This window comes from Nymphaea colorata, chromosome 4 (genome assembly GCF_008831285.2).
Source record: "Nymphaea colorata isolate Beijing-Zhang1983 chromosome 4, ASM883128v2, whole genome shotgun sequence".
NCBI classification, from domain to species: Eukaryota; Viridiplantae; Streptophyta; class Magnoliopsida; order Nymphaeales; family Nymphaeaceae; genus Nymphaea; species Nymphaea colorata.
The window spans coordinates 13,348,710-13,369,099 of record NC_045141.1 but is presented as its reverse complement, the minus strand read 5'-3'; the positions used below and the strand labels follow the sequence as shown (position 1 = coordinate 13,369,099).

The 20,390-nt window shown below is 41.4% G+C and overlaps 1 long non-coding RNA gene across 1 annotated transcript; it reads right to left on the bottom strand.

Moving 5' to 3' along the window:
* Positions 1–13,537: 13,537 nt before the first annotated feature.
* Positions 13,538–16,447, bottom strand: LOC126409991 (uncharacterized). The gene is made up of 3 exons (XR_007573165.1): positions 16,429–16,447; positions 15,745–15,827; positions 13,538–14,493 (listed from the first exon to the last, which is right to left on the bottom strand). It is a non-coding gene; the product is annotated as an uncharacterized LOC126409991 (long non-coding RNA).
* Between the last annotated feature and the right edge of the window lie 3,943 nt (positions 16,448–20,390).

Below are 20,390 nucleotides of genomic sequence, written 5' to 3'. Positions count from 1 at the left end.
ATCTATGAACGAAGCCATAGCGGAACTTCAAATGGAGGAGAATAGACTCAGTTTTTCAAAAGACAAGAGTGAAAGTGTTCTTGCTACCTCAAGACCCGGTGCTCATATGAGAACTTATAGGCCTCCTCACTTTAATCGAAACTATGAGCATAGCAATAATGGCAACAAGAAGATTATATGTTTCCATTGTCAAGAAGGAGGACATACCAAACTTAGATGTCCTAAATTGAGGAGATTTGATAAAAAGACAAGTGTGGCTGGGACAATGTATGAAGAAAGCAATCGATTTGACCTAGACAAACTTGTAAGTGCCCTCCAACCAAAGCTTATTGATGCTCTTCAACCGCTTTTCAAAGGAGGAGGGACTTCTCCAATCTCCGGAGCAACCGTGGCATCTACATCATCAAGTAAGTACTCTTGGATTCTTGATTCCGGAGCTTCATTTCATATGACCCCTTGTAATTCTTTGCTTACCGAATGCACTAAGGAAGAATCGTGCCCATTTGTTAAAACCGCCGATGGAACTCCTCTTGAAATCAAATGTGTTGGGAATATTGATCAAAATTTTAATTCAAAAGTTTTTAAAATACCAAAAGTTAGATTTATTCCCAAACTTAACTTAAATCTCTTGTCGGTTTCTCAAATAACAAATCATGGATGCGATATTGTCTTCTCACAAAATAAATTTTTGATACAGGACCATCTTTCCAAGAAGACGATTGGGGAAGGTTCTAGGAAAAATGATCTCTACTATGTTGACTATTTGGATCTTTCCAACCCTACTTGCAATATAGTCAAGAAGAGTGACATTCAAGTTTGGCATCAAAGACTTGGGCATTCAAGTTTAGGAAAAATGTCTTGTATCCCTTTTTTGGAAGAGAAATGTAAAGAAATGATCTCTTGTGATGATTGTATTAAAGCCAAAATTAAGGCTTTACCTTTTGGAAATAGAAATTTTGTTGCAAAAGCACCTTTTGAATTAGTGCATTCGGATGTATGGGGTCCCGCTCCTATTATGTCTAAAGGTGGTTTGCTTTATTATGTCATTTTTGTGGATGACTACTCTCGATATGCTTGGGTTTACTTTCTTAAACGCAAATCGGAAGTCTTTATGAATTTTAAAAACTTTTACAACATGATCAAAACTCAATTTGATGCAAACCTTAAAATTTTTAGAAGTGATTCCGGGGGAGAATTCATTTCCAATGAATTTGATGAATTCCTAAAAGAAAAGGGAGTTATACACCAAAAGTCTTGTCCCAAAACCCCCCAACAAAATGGAGTCGCCGAAAGAAAACATAGACATATTCTTGAAACAACAAGAGCTCTTCTTATATCAAAAAATGTTCCAAAAAATTTTTGGGCTGAAGCAATTTTAACATCCATTTACTTGATTAATAGAATGCCCTCTAAAGTTTTAGAAAATATTTCACCTTTTCAAAAACTTTTTAACTTGGAGCCAACTTATAAAAGATTCAAAGTCTTTGGTTGCAAATGTTTCATTTTAAATGACAAAAATGATAAATTTTCATCTAGGGCTATTCAATGTGTCTTTATTGGCTATTCCGAAACTCAAAAAGGGTATAGATGCTATGATATTGAAAAAGATAAGGTGTATGTTTCAAGAAATGTGATATTTTTAGAAGAAGAAAATAGCTTTAATGAAAATAAACCCAAGCATGAAGATGACTATTCTTTTTTATGGATAAGTGATGATGATGTTGATAATGATGATGATGTTTTGCCTTCTTCACATAATGATGCTCAAAATGAGGTTGAGAATACTCCTTTTGATAGATCTTCACCAAGAAGTGATGGATCACCAAGAGAAGTTATAGTTTATAAGAGAAGGTCTCAACAAAACATCCAAGAGTCTCAACCTACTCTTAGGAGATCTCAAAGAGATTCTCATCCACCTCAAAAATTTGTTTCCTATGAGTCTTTTTCCCCAAAACATAGAGCTTGCTTATTAGCTATTCACTCTCATGTTGAACCTTCATCCTATCTTGAAGCCAAAACTAACCCACATTGGATTGAAGCAATGAACAATGAACTTAGAGTCCTTGAAGACAATAAAACTTGGGACATTGTGTCTCTTCCTATAGGGAAAAGGACAATAGGATGTAGGTGAGTTTACAAAGTCAAGACTAGAAGTGATGGATCACTTGAAAGGTATAAAGCTAGACTTGTTGCCAAAGGATATGCCCAAGAATATGGGATTGATTACGAAGAAACCTTCGCCCCTGTTGCTCGTATGACCTCTGTTAGAGCTCTTATTGCCATTGCCTCCATTAAACAATGGTCTATATATCAATTGGATGTCAAAAATGCTTTTTTGAATGGATACTTAAATGAAGAGGTATACATGGATTCACCCCCTGGGCTTGATTTACCTCAAGGAAAAGTTCTTTACCTTAGAAAGGCATTATATGGCTTGAAACAAGCTCCAAAAGCTTGGTTTGACATGTTTAGCAATGTTATGTTCAAACAAGGTTTTAAATCATGTTATTCTGACACTGCTATGTTTATTAAAAATACTGCTATAGGTATAATTGTGTTACTTTTATATGTAGATGATATGATTATTACAGGTAATGATGCCAACGGAATTATGCAGGTAAAAGACTTTCTAAAGAATGAATTTGAAATGACTGATTTGGGTAAACTAACCTATTTTCTTGGTATTGAAGTAGCTTATAGTAGAAGAGGATACTTACTCTCACAAATGAAGTTTGCCAATGACATTATAAGCAGATCAGGTATCACTGATGACAAGGTGGTAGACACTCCTGAAGCCTTAGGAGTAAAGATGAAGATTGATGATGGAGAAATTCTAGAAAATCCCACTCCATTTCGTCAATTGGTTGGAGCTCTCACATATCTATCCATCACAAGGCCTGACATATCACATGCGGTACATGTCATAAGTCAGTTTCAACAAAGACCCACTTCTGTACACATGGGAGCCGCATTGAGGATTGTTCGATATGTCAAACACACAATCACTAAAGGACTTTTTCTATCATCCTCATCAAACTTGAATATGATTGCCTATACTGATGCTGATTGGGGTGGAGATCCTAATAACAGGCATTCCACCACCGGTTTTTGTGTTTTTCTAGGTGACTCTCTTATTTCGTGGAGGTGCAAAAAACAAAATAAAGTCTCTCTATCATCAACTGAAGCAGAATATCGTGCCATGGCCACCACCACCATGGAGATTGTGTGGTTAAAAAGCTTATTGAAGGACATTGGAATTGACTTAAATGAAGCAACCAAGCTCTGCTGCGACAATAAAAGTGCCATCAACATTGCTAGCAATCATACTTTTCATGAAAGGACGAAGCATATTGAAATGGATTGTCACTATGTGAGAGAAGAATATCTTAGCCGAACAATCGATATATCCTTTGTCCCTTCCGAATATCAACTTGGAGATTTCTTCACCAAATCACTTGCTTCAGCACGTTTTCAGTTTCTTCTTGGCAAACTTTCGGTGATCACACCGTAAGTTTGAGGGGGAGTGTTAGAATTTAAATATTAGACATTATGTAAGTATACATATGTTTCATATATGATTTGTATATATGAATATCTATGTATGCATAGGTGTTATGTATTTTATTTTATTTGCTTCCTTTTCTTTTTTATGTATTTTTTATTTCTTTTCTTTTTCTATTTTTACCTTTTCCTTTTTGTAAAAGGGAACTAGCTGTTGGACCAGCTTCCAACGGCTAGATTTCTAGCCGTAACGGCTAGATTTCTAGCCGTTGGAGCTGGCCCAACAGCCAACTCCTCCTTCTTCTCTCCCTTTCATTGTACTATATATATGGGACTGTTGTCCCTTGTTTGGTTAAGGCTTTTAGGCCTCTCTTGTGTATTCTTCTCTTGAGATTAATAGATTTGGTATCTTCTCCTCAAGTTTGAGGCTTGGTTGTGTATTACCTATTGAAGTTGTTGGGATCTTCAAGAGTGTATCTCTTGAAGCATTTGTATTCTCAAGATCAGGCCTGATTTACAATTATACCATCTATATATGCCATCAAACTTGGACTCACCAAAGAGATAATTGAAAGAGAAGGCGAACAGCAAGAAGAAATATTACTGCCAGAATTAAAGGACTTCTTCAACAAAAAGAGACCAAAAGATATACAAGTTATATTTGAAGAATTACTGCATCAGTACCAAGAACCAAATGTATGGTTATACGAAGCAAGGAACAGTCAAATTATCTATTCCATATCAATGAAGACAAAAGAAGGAAGTAAAGAAAAGATTCTATGATGGTTAGAATCTCTAATCATGCCAGAAAGACCATCACAAACAAGAGCCATAAAAGGACCAATAATGGGAACAAAAAATCTGAAAGAATATTGTCAGATAATGCAAAAGCATCAAGAACACCAGTGTTCAGAATGTACAAAGGGAAAAGAAATTTGCGAAGTAACTTTATAGAATAAATTATTGTCAATCCTTCAATCGCTACCATGAAAATGGAAAAGCTGTGATTGATCGAGAATATATTCTATCAAAGTAAAAAACGACATCGACAGGGAATAAAGCTAAAGAGAAGCGCACTCAGTCGATAGGGAATAAAGGTAAAGAGAAGCGCACTCAATCGACAAGGAATCAAGTAAAGAACGACATCGACAGAGAATAAAGTTAAAGAGAAGCACCCAGCCGACAAGAAAGAAAGCAAGTGAAAAGCTAAAGCACTACAATCTAAGACCGTTGATCTAGATTCGAGCGAGTGGAACGACGACCACTGATCTCCGCCTCACCAACTCTATATAAGACCATCAGGATGGCTGGTTCGAGGCATCGCCAGTTCAACCATCTTCCCCCATTTCTTTGTTTCTATCACCTCTCTCCTTCTCTTCCTTATGTCATTCTAAGCCTTCCGCACTCTTCCCCCATTTGTGGTATCAGAGCCTGTTTATTGTACTAATTAAGACTGATATAGAAGTCTCATGGATTCTATTTCAGAGACAATGAGCAATGTATCGTCAATTTCTGAAGAAGTTGATGAAATCTCTGTAAGTATGGTTTATCCAAGTACTGAATAAAGTGTTTGTTTTCCTTAAGAGCATGTGTTAGTATTTTGACTACCAAGCATGTGTAGAGTAGTTTTATTTTCTGTCAGTTGTACTAGTTAAATTTGCCAAAGTTCGACTATATGATTACATGGTAAAAGAGGAAATCTGACTGTGTTGTCCCAAGAGGGAAAGACCCCGTCTTCATAGGACACAATAGCACATACTTGTTAATGAAAATACTCACACTACTCGAACAGGAAAACTTCTCACTCGATATGGAAAAAACTGAATTGGGAAAAATTCTACAAGATATAGAACTAGTATTAGAAAATCGTAAACAACTGAATGATATTTTGAAAAATATGAACCAGAAAAAACCAGAAATACAAACTATAGAAAGAGAGCCAGAAAAACTCTATATTTCGGACCAAATAGTTAAACGAGAAATAAAATATATAACAGCAATATATAACCATGATTTAATTACAGGAAGAGTTATAACAGAATCATTCATATGAATAATATAATTCATATGAATAATATAGAACACGAAATAGATTCAAAGAAAACCTTTGTGTTTGGACAGAGATGCCGAATAATTGAAACAAACTTAGCAAGGAAATTTTTAGAAATAAAACAGGATGACATGTATTTGATACTTGATGAAGAGGAAATGAATACATAAACAATATTAGATAGAATTAAAAGACTTAATGAAGAAAATAGGCCTAAACTTAAAAATAAGTGGTACAGAAATAAACAAGAAGAGGGACTAGAACAAAATAATACAGAACGATTGGAAGCAAAAATGGATAGAATGATAGATCTGTTAGAAAAATTGATAGAAAAAATAGACCAGAAATTTGAGCAAATAAATAAAAAATTAGACAAAATAAATGAGGATAAAGAAATAAATATGCTAGAAATAAACAGCATACAAGAAGAAACGGAAAATGAAATGGATACAGACAATTATGAACCTAGCATAACTTATACCGAATTAATGGAAAAAGAACAAATTGAAGAAGATACAACACCGAAAGAAGGTATTAAGATAAAAGAAGAATATACATCAGGGTCAAGAACATATAAAGGAAATCCAACAAGGAATAAACATTATGATGACTATAGTAAAAATGAAAGGATGGAAAGAATATGGAAATCAAGATTAAAAGACAAAATAGAAGAAAAAGAATGGAAACAAGGTATACTAAACTTAGATAAGACAGACAATATATTAATACTATTACAAATATGGAAAGCTGAAATGAGCAAACATATTACAGAAAGGTAAAATAGAACTAAAAAACGTACCAGCTACATTGAAAATGTCACACCCCGACCTTTTTGACACTCAAACATTTTTTTTTTTCTAACATCCAACATCGAGGTGTGACTACATAATAGTTCAAAAAGAAATGAGCCAAGCAATTCAAAACAATGGGGCAAGCTTTCCATTATATAGCATTTCAATTCAATTGTACATTTGACAAAAATGCCCCAAAATCACAACATCGATGCCTAATAAAAAACAAGGCATCAGTAAAACCAAAAACCCGACGCGCCGGCACTACAAGAACAAAACAAAACCCAAAACCTCCCCAGTAGGACGTGAGTGTAGCCATCTGCTCAGCCTGCTGCCCCGGGTACACCAAAACCTGAAAAAAAGAAACAACTGAAGGCTTAGCCTTCGCAGTATGGCAACAAGCCAGGAAAAGTCCAAGCCCTCTTAGGTCGGGCTCAGTACACAAACAAACATCAGAACAATCTATCATTATGTCGTGTCAAGACACGACATGCAGACGCCACTCAATGGCTACAATAACATAATTTCAATCACATGCAAGGCATCATCAACATGTCACTTGCATTCATAAGCACAACAGTCACATGCACAACAATCCTATACATTTCAATCACATACATTGCAGTTTCATTACTATCAGTGAATTTACAGTTCCTGTGGGTGAAAACACAGGCACGTGCACACCGCGGGCGGCCCACAGCCGAGAGACAACCCCCGTGGTGGCCCAAAACAGTATGGATCCATCTATCCGCTGCAGCGGTAGAGCACTCATCCATGGATGTGTGAATTCCAAGGAGAGATACTCAGCCTTCCCTAGGACACCCAGGTTGGGAAGGCGGGAGCCTACGCTCCAAGCACATCACACAACAGTACCCTGGGGCCTTGCACCGCCTGCGCTCCGAACAGGCGAGACCAGTGGCGAAAGCGGGACAACTCCCATATACATAGTCACATCCCACTGGCCTCTCATCTCTTATTCTTTCATTCTTATACTTATACTTGCACAAACACATTTAACTGGCTAGCTCCTGAGGTTGGTTCACTTCACGAGTGAACCCACACCTCTAATTGCCTCCACACGAGGGTTACACATAACCACAACAGTTTTGGCTAGCCGTCATAATAATATGGGTACAACTACCCACTGTGCAAACATTTGCATCATTGCCCGCGGCAATGGGTATTCAATAAACATAACATTCACATTCATCATCATACAATCACATCTTTGAAAACTTAGCCAAACCACAGAGAGTAGTCTCAATCTGTGGTGGGCTCGTAGCTGTCCTATGCAGTTATCATTCTATGATGCTTTCTAATGCACAATTGGGGTCGAGGAGACACTCGACTCGATACCCCGCCTCATCTGTCCTAAACAGTTATCAATTCTAACATGCACATGAAAATGCGTAACATTATCAAAACAATTACTATAAGCCTTTCAAAACAATTCATATCATATATCAATTTATGTACATGCATACACATATTCATTCACGGAACACTCAATCAATTCATATCACAAATCCTAGGATCCCATGATCCTAGGAACACACATTCATTCACTTGCCCAGGCAGGGATTTGCCTGGAATGTCGCCATACCTGTGGCGCGTTCACAAGAATCTTCAAAATGCCTCGAGCTTCGAATCCGGTAGCTCAAGGTCGACGGGATGTACCCGGTGTACCTGCAAACACAAACGCAAGATAAGATTCCTACTACATACCTCAACAATTCAAACAAAAACAAAACAAAATCATTGAGGCACGTGTCATCGCCTCAAGAGGGTGTCGACGGGTAGTGTCAACCCACAAGTTCTCCAATAGGTCACTTCCCAACTTCTAGTCGTGCCAAAAGATGCCAAAACTCAAAGTCATCAATCCGTCTATCACTAACGCCTTCCTCAAAACTCTCTTTCTCTTAAATCAAGGCGTCTACCCCAAAGATACATCCAACTTATGTACGTTATCCCTATTTAACTCCAAGATGCTCTCGTTCACAAAAACGCGTGCTACAAGCTCACTAAAACGGTCCTAAATCTTCCCCACAACATAACAAACTCTACCATGTTTCCCCTAATGCTTCGAAAATTAATCCATCATGCTTAAATGATCATCCAATATATGAATCTTCGTTTCCCAACATAATCGCAAGCTTTCCCCCAAAAACGAAATCACTAACATGTGTTCCAAATAATCAATTTTAAGCTCTAGCATGCTCAAACAATAATTATACGCGTTCCAAAGAAAAATATATCATAAAAATAGGTTCAATTTCGCCTTGCTCACCCCGATTGAAGGTCTAAACTGCTGTCATCCTCCCGGCAGCCACCTCACGCTCCCAAGTGGTCCCCAAACGGCTAAAATCCTCCAATGCCTCCACTACCAAGGCCTCCTCTAACTGCTGTTACGAGGGGGAGGACAAATCCCCAAGCTGAAAACGGATCCAACAGTGATGGAATAGTGAAAAATCAGTGAGAGAAAGTGCTTGATTGGAGAAAATAGAAAACGAGCAGAAAATGGGGAGAGGGTTCGGTCAAAAGGGGAAAAGAAGGCAGTGAGGGGAGAGGACGGGAGAGAAGAGAGAGACGGTGGAGAGTGAGGAGAGTCGTTTGGTGGAGAGGGAGACGAGTGACAGTGGGAGAGAGAGACGAGTGACAGTGGGAGAGGGAGAAGGAGAAGAAGGAAGAAGGAAGAGTTAGGGAGAGGTTGAGGGCTTACCCAACTGCCGACACCGACGCCACCGCCGCCGCCGCCGTTCCTTCCTCCGCCGGCTCAAGCGTCGCCACTGCTCCCTCGTCCTCCTCCTGGTCTCACACGGGCGACACGGAAGCAAGAAGGCGACGAGGAAGAAAAGGGAGACGCGAGGGAGAAGGGCCCTCACGTCGGGCTCCTCACGAGCTTGGGTTCGGGTCCGGATCTGGACCCGACCCGATGCCCCAAACGCCGCGCGTTACATCCTACCCTCCTAACAAAAAAATTTCGTCCTCGAAATTAGATCATACCTCAATGCAAGAACAAGTGCGGATATCTCTTCTGCATGTCCTCCTCAGGTTCCCATGTGCTCTCCTTCAATCCATGGTACTGCCTTTCCACCTTCACTAAAGGAATTCTCTTCGTGCGAAGCACTTGCTCTCTTCGATCTACAATTCTAATAGGTTTTTCTTCCATTGTCAGATCATCTTGCACCTGAATACCTTGAAAATCAATCACATGTGTCGGATCTGGTACGTACTTTCGAAGCATGGAAACATGAAAAACGTCATGAACATGACTCAAGTCTGGTGGTAGTGCCAATCTATAGGCCACCTCGCCAATCTTCTCTAATATCTCAAAAGGTCCTACGAACCTCGGGCTCAACTTTCCCTTCACACCAAAACGAAAAACACCTCTAGTAGGGGAAATCTTCAAAAACACATGATCACCAACCTCAAAAGTCAATTCTCTACGACGAATGTCGGCATAGCTTTTCTGTCTACTCTGAGCAGTCAACAACTTTTTCCTTATCAATTGCACTTGGTCGGTGTAGTGTTGCAAAACTAAAGGGTTTTCGATTTTTCCATCACCCAATTCGGTCCAACAAGCTGGCGATCTGCACGGCCTTCCATACAAAGCCTCAAAAGGTGCCATCCCAATACTAGAGTGGTAACTGTTATTATATGCAAATTCTGTCTCATTCTCCTTTCCACTCTAAGACACAAGCACGCAACATGTCCTCTAAGGTCTGAATGGTCCTCTCCGATTGCCCATCTGTTTGGGGGTGGAATGCTGTGCTTAGCTTAAGCTTGGTACCCAAAGCCTTCTGCAAATGCCCCCAAAATCTAGAGGTAAAACGTGGATCTCGATCCGAAATGATAGACCTTGGCACACCATGCAATCTCACTATCTCGCCAATATATAACTCTGCGAGACTTTCCAAAGACTGATTAATTCTAATAGACAGAAAATGAGCGGACTTCGTCAGTCGATCAACAATCACCCATATGGAATCACGCTGTCTTCGGGTGTGAGGCAATCCAACCACAAAATCCATTGTAATGTCTTCCCATTTCCACACCGGGATATCGATTCTCTGCAACAAGCCTCCGGGCCGTTGATGCTCTGCTTTTACTTGTTGGCAAACTAAGCACTTTGCCACGTATTCTGCAATTTCTCGCTTCATTCCAGGCCACCAAAAATTTCTCTTCATATCCTGAAACATTTTTGTACTGCCAGGATGTATAAAAAACTTAGATTTATGAGCTTCATCAAGCAACCGTCGCTTCACCCATTCATCTCTAGGGACCCACAATGAACCATCTTCATCTTGATGCCAAAAAGCATCTACCTTCTTACACTCTTCCACGTTCTTAGCAAAATCAGGATCTTCCTTTTGCTTCAATACAAGCTCCTCCATCAAAGGGTGTTGTATCACGACACTCATCGTTGCTTTGTTCTCGCCACAAAGGTAAGGTTGCCATGCTATCACATCTTGTAACAAATTCCAAGAACATGCTAACATACTGTACATCGTTGCCTTAGCTTGCCTGCTCAAGGCATCAGCCACCACATTCGCCTTGCCTGGATGATATGATATCGTGAAATCATAATCCTTTAGGTATTCAATCCATCTTCTTTGCCTCAAATTAAGATCCCTTTGGGAGAATATATATTTCAAAGACTTGTGATCTGTAAACACTTCAAATGTTGCCCCATAGAGATAATGCCTCCAAATCTTTAGTGCAAACACAACTGCTCCCAACTCCAAATCATGGGTGGGATAGTGTTGTTCGTGTGTCTTCAACTGCCTTGATGCATAAGCCACCACACGGCCATTTTGCATCAGCACACAACCATAACCGATTCCTGATGCATCTGTGTACAGTACAAAACCCGAATGACTTGATGGAAGCGTCATAATAGGAGCAGCAGTAAGCTTGTCCTTCAGAGTTTGAAAACTCCTCTCACACTCTTCATTCCAAATAAACTTCACTCCTTTTCTCAATAGCTTAGTCATTGGTGTAGCTATTTTTGAAAAGTCTTGTATGAACGTGCGATAATATCCTGCCAATCCCAAAAAGCTTCTAACCTCGGTTACACTGCATGGCGTCCTCCAGTCCTGCACAGCTGACACCTTAGCCGGATCGACGGATACTCCATCCTTAGAGATTACATGACCCAGAAAGTTTACCTTCTCTAGTCAAAATTCACATTTTGAATACTTGACATATAACTTATGCTTGCGCAAAAGACCCAATACACTTCTCAAATGATCTCTATGCTCTGTCACACTCTCTGAGTACACCAAAATATCATCAACAAAAACAATAACAAATCGGTCCAAGAACTCTTGGAAAACCCGATTCATGAGATCCATGAACGCTGCGGGAGCATTGGTCAACCCAAAAGGCATGACCCTGAATTCATAGTGCCCATATCTGGTTCGAAATGCAGTCTTAGCAACATCTTCCTCCCGTATCAAGAGTTGATGATAACCTGTCTTCAGATCGATCTTGGAGAAAACCTTTGCATCCTTAAGCTGATCAAACAAGTCTTCAATTCTAGGAAGCGGATACTTATTCTTGATGGTGACTTGATTCAACATGCGGTAGTCAATACACAAACGCATTGTCCCATCTTTCTTCTTCACAAACAACACTGGTGCTCCCCACGGTGACACACTAGGTCGGATGAAGCCCTTGTCTAAGAGCTCCTGCAGTTGCTTCTTCAATTCTTCTAACTCTGCTGGTGCCATTCGATAGGGTGCCTTAGAAATAGGAGCTGTCCCTGGTGACAACTCTATCTTGAACTCCACTTCTCGTGTTGGAGGCAAACTTGACAGTTCCTCATGAAACACATCAGGGTACTCACTCACAATTGCCACATCCGGTAACCTTACCAGTTCCGTCTCATTGGTCAACACATTGACCAAGAAAGCAACACTTCCATTTTCTATCAATCGTTTAGCTTTCAATGCAAACACCATTATCTTATCAGTTCGACTGGCCTTACGAGCATGGAACTCCACAGGTTGCATTTCATCAGTCAACAACTGTATCTGCTTCTTCCTGCAATCTATAATAGCATAATGTGCATATAACCAATCCATGCCCAAAATCACATCAAATTCGTTAAAACTCATGATCACCAACTGTGCAGGTAAGTGATGATGTTGATGGATCTCCACGTCCACATCAGATAGATACTCACTACATGACTCTTGGGCATGCATAGGGCTAACAACTTTCAAAACATACGGCATCTTCCTAGCAGACACTTCTAGTGAAGTAACAAATCGACTAGATATAAATGAATGGGTCGCCCCAGCATCAAACAACACTCTAGCAATATGAGAACCAGCAAGTAAAGTACCTTCAACAAGGTCGTGTGCCTGAAGCTCCTCCACGGTAGTAGCATAGACACGTCCAGTCGTCTGTCGTGCGCTAGAAGGACCGGCCTCTGGCTTCTTTAACTCTCTTTCTTTCCTTAAGGGACAATCCTTGGTAAAGTGCCCCATCCTTCCACAGTGCAAGCAAGCTCCGATCTCTCGATAGCACGGCTTCCTAGGGTGCACACGTGAACAAGTAGGGCACCTCTGAGAAGTCGGGGTAGCCACTGACCCCTGGGTGGCCTCACTACGGGTTGGCTGGTTCCGTCTGAAAGTTCGGTCATCCCGCCTCTCATAAGGCCTTGTCCTGCTTGCAAAGTGGTGGCGCTTCACCTGGGTTCGTCCACCTTGTGAATGCTGGCCTGCTTTCTTCTGGTGATCCTTCTGTGTCCTCGCCCAGTCTTCTTCTATACATCTTGCCATAGTGACCGCCTCGTCCAAGTCACGAGGTCTGCTCGTCAAAACTTTGGTTCGCAGTCCCTCCCGCAGACCGCGCACAAACTTACCTGCTCTAGCTCCGTCTGTGGTGTGGAAGTGTGGGCAATACGCCTCCAAGTGTCGATATCTTGTAATATATTCCTCCAAGCTCATTAGATTTTGCTGTAGATCAAGAAACTCTTGCATGTTCTTGTCTCTAGCATGCACTGGGTAGTAGGTGTTGAGGAAGGAATCTTTAAACTGCTTCCAAGAAATTGACGGTTGGCCTGCATACCGGATCTCAAGAGTTGATTTCCACCAATCCATGGCATCACCTTTCAGCAGGTAAGTGCCATAGTTCACTTTGTCCTCCTCAGGCATCTTCAGAAGTACAAATATGCGTTCAACTTCCTCAATCCACTGCTTTGCCTTATCGTGACTGCACCCTCCTGAAAAGATAGGCGGCTGCATCGCCATGAACTGTTGAAACGACACCGCTGATGCCTTCTCCTTAAGTGGCGCAGTGGTGTCTCCTGAAGGAGATGCATTACTCCTCTGGTTACTGACCATGGACTGCACAAGGGAGGTCAGTGTTTGCAACGTGGTCAGCAAAATAGACTGTTGATCCACAGGTGGAGTCTGCCTCAGTGGGGTTTGAGCACCCCCACCCAATTGGGCATACTGGTGCCCTGACGTACTGTCGTCGCGTGGGGTATGCGCATCAGAATGGGCCGGACTAGGCTCTCTCTCTGTGCCTCTGTGGACGGCCCAGCTCGCTTCTTACCCTTACGATGATATTCCATCTGTACAAACAAGAACCTTAATCTCAAATCCAGTCTATGACTAATCTCACAAATCAAATCACAACGTGCATTAGCACGAAGTTCAACACATAGATCACATTTTGACTTATACATGAAAAAGCATAACCACAATAACAATCTAATCAAATGAATGCGTACCTGGGCAACACGGCTTCACAAATAGGCTTTAACTCACATCCATAGTGGGGTTTGCCATGGCTCTGATACCAAAACTGTCACACTCCGACCTTTTTGACACTCAAACATTTTTTTTTTTCTAACATCCAACATCGAGGTGTGACTACATAATAGTATAGTCAAAAGGAATGAGCCAAACAATTCAAAACAATGGGGCAAGCTTTCCATTATATAGCATTTCAATTCAATTGTACATTTGACAAAAATGCCCCAAAATCACAACATCGATGCCTAATAAAAAACAAGGCATCAGTAAAACCAAAAACCCGACGCGCCGGCACTACAAGAACAAAACAAAACCCAAAACCTCCCCAGTAGGACGTGAGTGTAGCCATCTGCTCAGCCTGCTGCCCCGGGTACACCAAAACCTGAAAAAAAGAAACAACTGAAGGCTTAGCCTTCGCAGTATGGCAACAAGCCAGGAAAAGTCCAAGCCCTCTTAGGTCGGGCTCAGTACACAAACAAACATCAGAACAATCTATCATTATGTCGTGTCAAGACACGACATGCAGACGCCACTCAATGGCTACAATAACATAATTTCAATCACATGCAAGGCATCATCAACATGTCACTTGCATTCATAAGCACAACAGTCACATGCACAACAATCCTATACATTTCAATTACATACATTGCAGTTTCATTACTATCAGTGAATTTACAGTTCCTGTGGGTGAAAACACAGGCACGTGCACACCGCGGGCGGCCCACAGCCGAGAGACAACCCCCGTGGTGGCCCAGAACAGTATGGATCCATCTATCCGCTGCAGCGGTAGAGCACTCATCCATGGATGTGTGAATTCCAAGGAGAGATACTCAGCCTTCCCTAGGACACCCAGGTTGGGAAGGCGGGAGCCTACGCTCCAAGCACATCACACAACAGTACCCTGGGGCCTTGCACCGCCTGCGCTCCGAACAGGCGAGACCAGTGGCGAAAGCGGGACAACTCCCATATACATAGTCACATCCCACTGGCCTCTCATCTCTTATTCTTTCATTCTTATACTTATACTTGCACAAACACATTTAACTGGCTAGCTCCTGAGGTTGGTTCACTTCACGAGTGAACCCACACCTCTAATTGCCTCCACACGAGGGTTACACATAACCACAACAGTTTTGGCTAGCCGTCATAATAATATGAGTACAACTACCCACTGTGCAAACATTTGCATCATTGCCCGCGGCAATGGGTATTCAATAAACATAACATTCACATTCATCATCATACAATCACATCTTTGAAAACTTAGCCAAACCACAGAGAGTAGTCTCAATCTGTGGTGGGCTCGTAGCTGTCCTATGCAGTTATCATTCTAGGATGCTTTCTAATGCACAATTGGGGTCGAGGAGACACTCGACTCGATACCCCGCCTCATCTGTCCTAAACAGTTATCAATTCTAACATGCACATGAAAATGCGTAACATTATCAAAACAATTACTATAAGCCTTTCAAAACAATTCATATCATATATCAATTTATGTACATGCATACACATATTCATTCACGGAACACTCAATCAATTCATATCACAAATCCTAGGATCCCATGATCCTAGGAACACACATTCATTCACTTGCCCAGGCAGGGATTTGCCTGGAATGTCGCCATACCTGTGGCGCGTTCACAAGAATCTTCAAAATGCCTCGAGCTTCGAATCCGGTAGCTCAAGGTCGACGGGATGTACCCGGTGTACCTGCAAACACAAACGCAAGATAAGATTCCTACTACATACCTCAACAATTCAAACAAAAACAAAACAAAATCATTGAGGCACGTGTCATCGCCTCAAGAGGGTGTCGACGGGTAGTGTCAACCCACAAGTTCTCCAATAGGTCACTTCCCAACTTCTAGCCGTGCCAAAAGATGCCAAAACTCAAAGTCATCAATCCGTCTATCACTAACGCCTTCCTCAAAACTCTCTTTCTCTTAAATCAAGGCGTCTACCCCAAAGATACATCCAACTTATGTACGTTATCCCTATTTAACTCCAAGATGCTCTCGTTCACAAAAACGCGTGCTACAAGCTCACTAAAACGGTCCTAAATCTTCCCCACAACATAACAAACTCTACCATGTTTCCCCTAATGCTTCGAAAATTAATCCATCATGCTTAAATGATCATCCAATATATGAATCTTCGTTTCCCAACATAATCGCAAGCTTTCCCCCAAAAACGAAATCACTAACATGTGTTCCAAATAATCAATTTTAAGCTCTAGCATGCTCAAACAATAATTATACGCGTTCCAAAGAAAAATATATCATAAAAATAGGTTCAATTTCGCCTTGCTCACCCCGATTGAAGGTCTAAACTGCTGTCATCCTCCCGGCAGCCACCTCACGCTCCCAAGTGGTCCCCAAACGGCTAAAATCCTCCAATGCCTCCACTACCAAGGCCTCCTCTAACTGCTGTTACGAGGGGGAGGACAAATCCCCAAGCTGAAAACGGATCCAACAGTGATGGAATAGTGAAAAATCAGTGAGAGAAAGTGCTTGATTGGAGAAAATAGAAAACGAGCAGAAAATGGGGAGAGGGTTCGGTCAAAAGGGGAAAAGAAGGCAGTGAGGGGAGAGGACGGGAGAGAAGAGAGAGACGGTGGAGAGTGAGGAGAGTCGTTCGGTGGAGAGGGAGACGAGTGACAGTGGGAGAGGGAGAAGGAGAAGAAGGAAGAGTTAGGGAGAGGTTGAGGACTTACCCAACTGCCGACACCGACGCCGCCGCCGCCGCCGCCGCCGCCGTTCCTTCCTCCGCCGGCTCAAGCGTCGCCACTGCTCCCTCGTCCTCCTCCTGGTCTCACACGGGCGACACGGAAGCAAGAAGGCGACGAGGAAGAAAAGGGAGACGCGAGGGAGAAGGGCCCTCGCGTCGGGCTCCTCACGAGCTTGGGTTCGGGTCCGGATCTGGACCCGACCCGATGCCCCAAACGCCGCGCGTTACAGAAAATTCATTTGTAGGAAATATCTATCTATGGTTTGATCAACTACCAACCACTTCAAAAGAATCCTTAAGAGCCGAAACAGATAGTCAAGGAACCATGACTACTAATCCTTTAGATATACTAAAGAAATATTTAGCATCAATTAAAGCCGAATTTTCACATTCAAACATAGAAAAAATATATGATGACCAGATGAAAATAACAGCAAGACAAAATATTTTAAATTCAACTATATGTGACATGTGTTACTTAGAAGAATATATACAGCTGTTTAGTAAATATTTTTACCAATCAAGTATAACAGTAAAAGAAAAACCACGATACTTTAGACCTATTTTTTTCAAAATTACCACCAATAATATATGGGCAAGTAATTAAAACGTTCCAAGACAATAAACCGAAAGAAGATACACTAGGATCAAGAATAGAATTTCTAAGAACATGGTTTAAAACAATGTGTGAAGAACATATAAAGTAAAAAAAAATTAAAATTAATCATACAATCACCATATAAATGCTGTGAAGAACAGTTGGCACCCCAATTAGGATGCAAAACATTTTATAAACCAAAAGGATACAAGAAATATAGAAAATTAAAACACTATTACAAAAAATATAAGAAATATAAACAAAAATATCCAAAACGAAGATATTATGTAAAAAATAAGAATAAATATCCCAGAAAAACTTCAAGTTGCAAATGTTATAATTGTGGAAAAATTGGCCATATAGCAAAAGAATGTAGACAAAAAATAAAAGAAAAGTTAATAAATATTATAGACGATGACTATATAAATATCGAAAAACTAAGTGATACAGATATTTCTGAACATGAAACAATCTATGAAACAGATAGCGAATCAGATGAGTGAACGAATAGAAAAACCGCAAGATATAAAATACCAAGAAGAGTTAACAGAAGATTATACAATCCAGAGAATAATATTCGATGAAAAAATCTTCAAACAAATAGAAAAACAAGAACTAGATATTAGTACAGAAAAAATATTCGATTTTCCGTTAGTAAGAAAAATACCAGTAATAAAATCCCTACTTAAGAAAAATATAGAAGAATACTATATTATCAACCAACGAGAACATGTAATCGATATATGTTAAGATGTGTTTATATTCAGTTTTAGGTTTAAGAGGGTACTTTTGTAATAACGTTTCCTTTAGATGTTTCTCTTGTAACTTCTCTCTCTCCTCTAGTCTATATAAAGAGGAGTTAGGGCAGATTTCGAGGTTAATCAAATATTATTCTTTCTAATTTTATCATGGTATCAGAGCAGCAGCCGTCTCCTCCTCCTTGGCGCGCCGATTGAGCGGCGCCGCCCGCCGCCTGACCGCGCCCATCGCTGCGCTTCCTCCACCCGCTCGTGTCCACCCATCTCCGCCCGTCGCTGACCTCTCCACCCGACGCCTCCGTCAGCTGTTGCAGTCATCTTCGCCGCTGCCAGCTGCTGAATCGCCGCTGCACACTGCATCGCCTCTGCTGTCTCCACCACTCTCCTCTGCTCCGCCGCTGCTCTGCACGCTGATTTTCCTCTCAGCGTCTTTGCTGTCGTCTCTGGTATCTCTCTTGTTCAGTTCTGTCAGCCGATCAGACTTATGGATTGCTGCCTGCGTTAACTGCTTCATGATCAGCATGTTGTCTTTCGATATGTGATTGTCTTCTTTTTGCCTGCACTTCCTATTCCGTGGCTCGGTTTCCTCCATTGTGTTGAGCGATGTCTGAAATTAGCAGCGGCGCTAATACCTCTTCCTTTGTGTCGTCGGGAGAGATGAAGAGTTCCCCATTTTCCAGCTTTATCACCAAAATGGATGGGGGTAATTACGAGATGTGGGCCATGCAAGTAAAAAGAACCTTGATCGCTCATGAGAAGGAACATCTTATATTGGAGCCCGAGCCCGTACAGAAGGTAGGAAAATATACTACTTGGTTTAAAGATAATTCGTTGGTTATGGTATGGATTGTTGGTACTCTTACTCAAGACATTGCCAATGAAGTCTTGCATAAGGAAAGTGCAAAGGATATGTGGGATTCCCTTGCAGCCACCTATTCCCAAGCAAGGAATGAAACAAGAATTATGCAGCTTCATCATGATATTCATCAGATGCGCCAAGATGGTCGCCCTCTACATACTTATTATTCTAGTCTCAAGTCCATGTTTGAGAGACTAAACAGCTACTTTCCTGCATGTAAGTGTGAACAACAGAAGGCATACAGAGATATGCTTATGGTCGGAGTATTTCTGTCTGGATTAGACTCTGTTTATGAATCAGCAAAGAATCAGATGCTCACTAGTCCCTCGATTCCTCCTATTGATGAAGCTTATAGTAGGCTAAGCAGAATTCCAATCCCTTCATCGACTGTTCTTGATACCACTTCTGCTATGCTTGCTACTCGTGGCAGAGGTGGGTCCCTCTTTGCCAGAGGACGAGGATACCGTGGCCGTGGCAATACCCCTTCGCGCCCAGTATGTCAGTTTTGTCATCGCATTGGTCACACTGTGGATAAGTGTTGGCAGAAACATGGTCGTCCAGCTGTTGCCAATCAGACTGTATTTACTGATTCTTCAGAGCAGCCTAAGACTCAGCATCCTGTTTCCTCCAGTGAGTTACGTGCAGATGATATTATCTCTCAGTTGAGACACTTGATTGGAGATAGACCTCAACAAGCTCCTGATCCGACCACCTCTACTATCACTACTGCTGCCAGTGCATCTTCATCTGGTATGTATTCTGACACTACAGATTGGCTCATTGATTCGGGTGCATCGACACATCTCTGTGGAGACAAGGCACAGTTTACTTCTTATGTCCCTACTCCACCTGGTCGCTCGGTTATTCTAGCAGATGGCAAATATTCTCCCGTTGTTGGACTTGGAGAGGTCCAACTTACTTCATCATTACCATTGCAACATGTTCTTCATGCACCAGAATTCCCACATAGCCTACTATCTATCAGTCAGATTACCAGAGATTTAAACTGTCGTGCGATATTTGACTCCTCTTCTCTTGTGTTTCAGGATATACTGACGGGCAGGGTGATTGGCAGTGGCCGTGAACAGGGAGGTCTTTACAGGCTAGTGCATCCCTTTCCCTTTGCTGGGTCTACCTCTGCAGGGTCGTCCTCATCCTCGGCTTATACTTGGCATTTACGTTTTGGACATCTACCATTTCAGAAACTGCTGCATGTTCTTCCTCAGCTGTCTCCTAAGTCTTCTTTTCAATGCGAGTCTTGTCAGTTGGGCAAACACCATCGGTCATCCTTTCCTCCGCGGCCCAGTCGAAGTAGCCATTCTGTGTTTGAG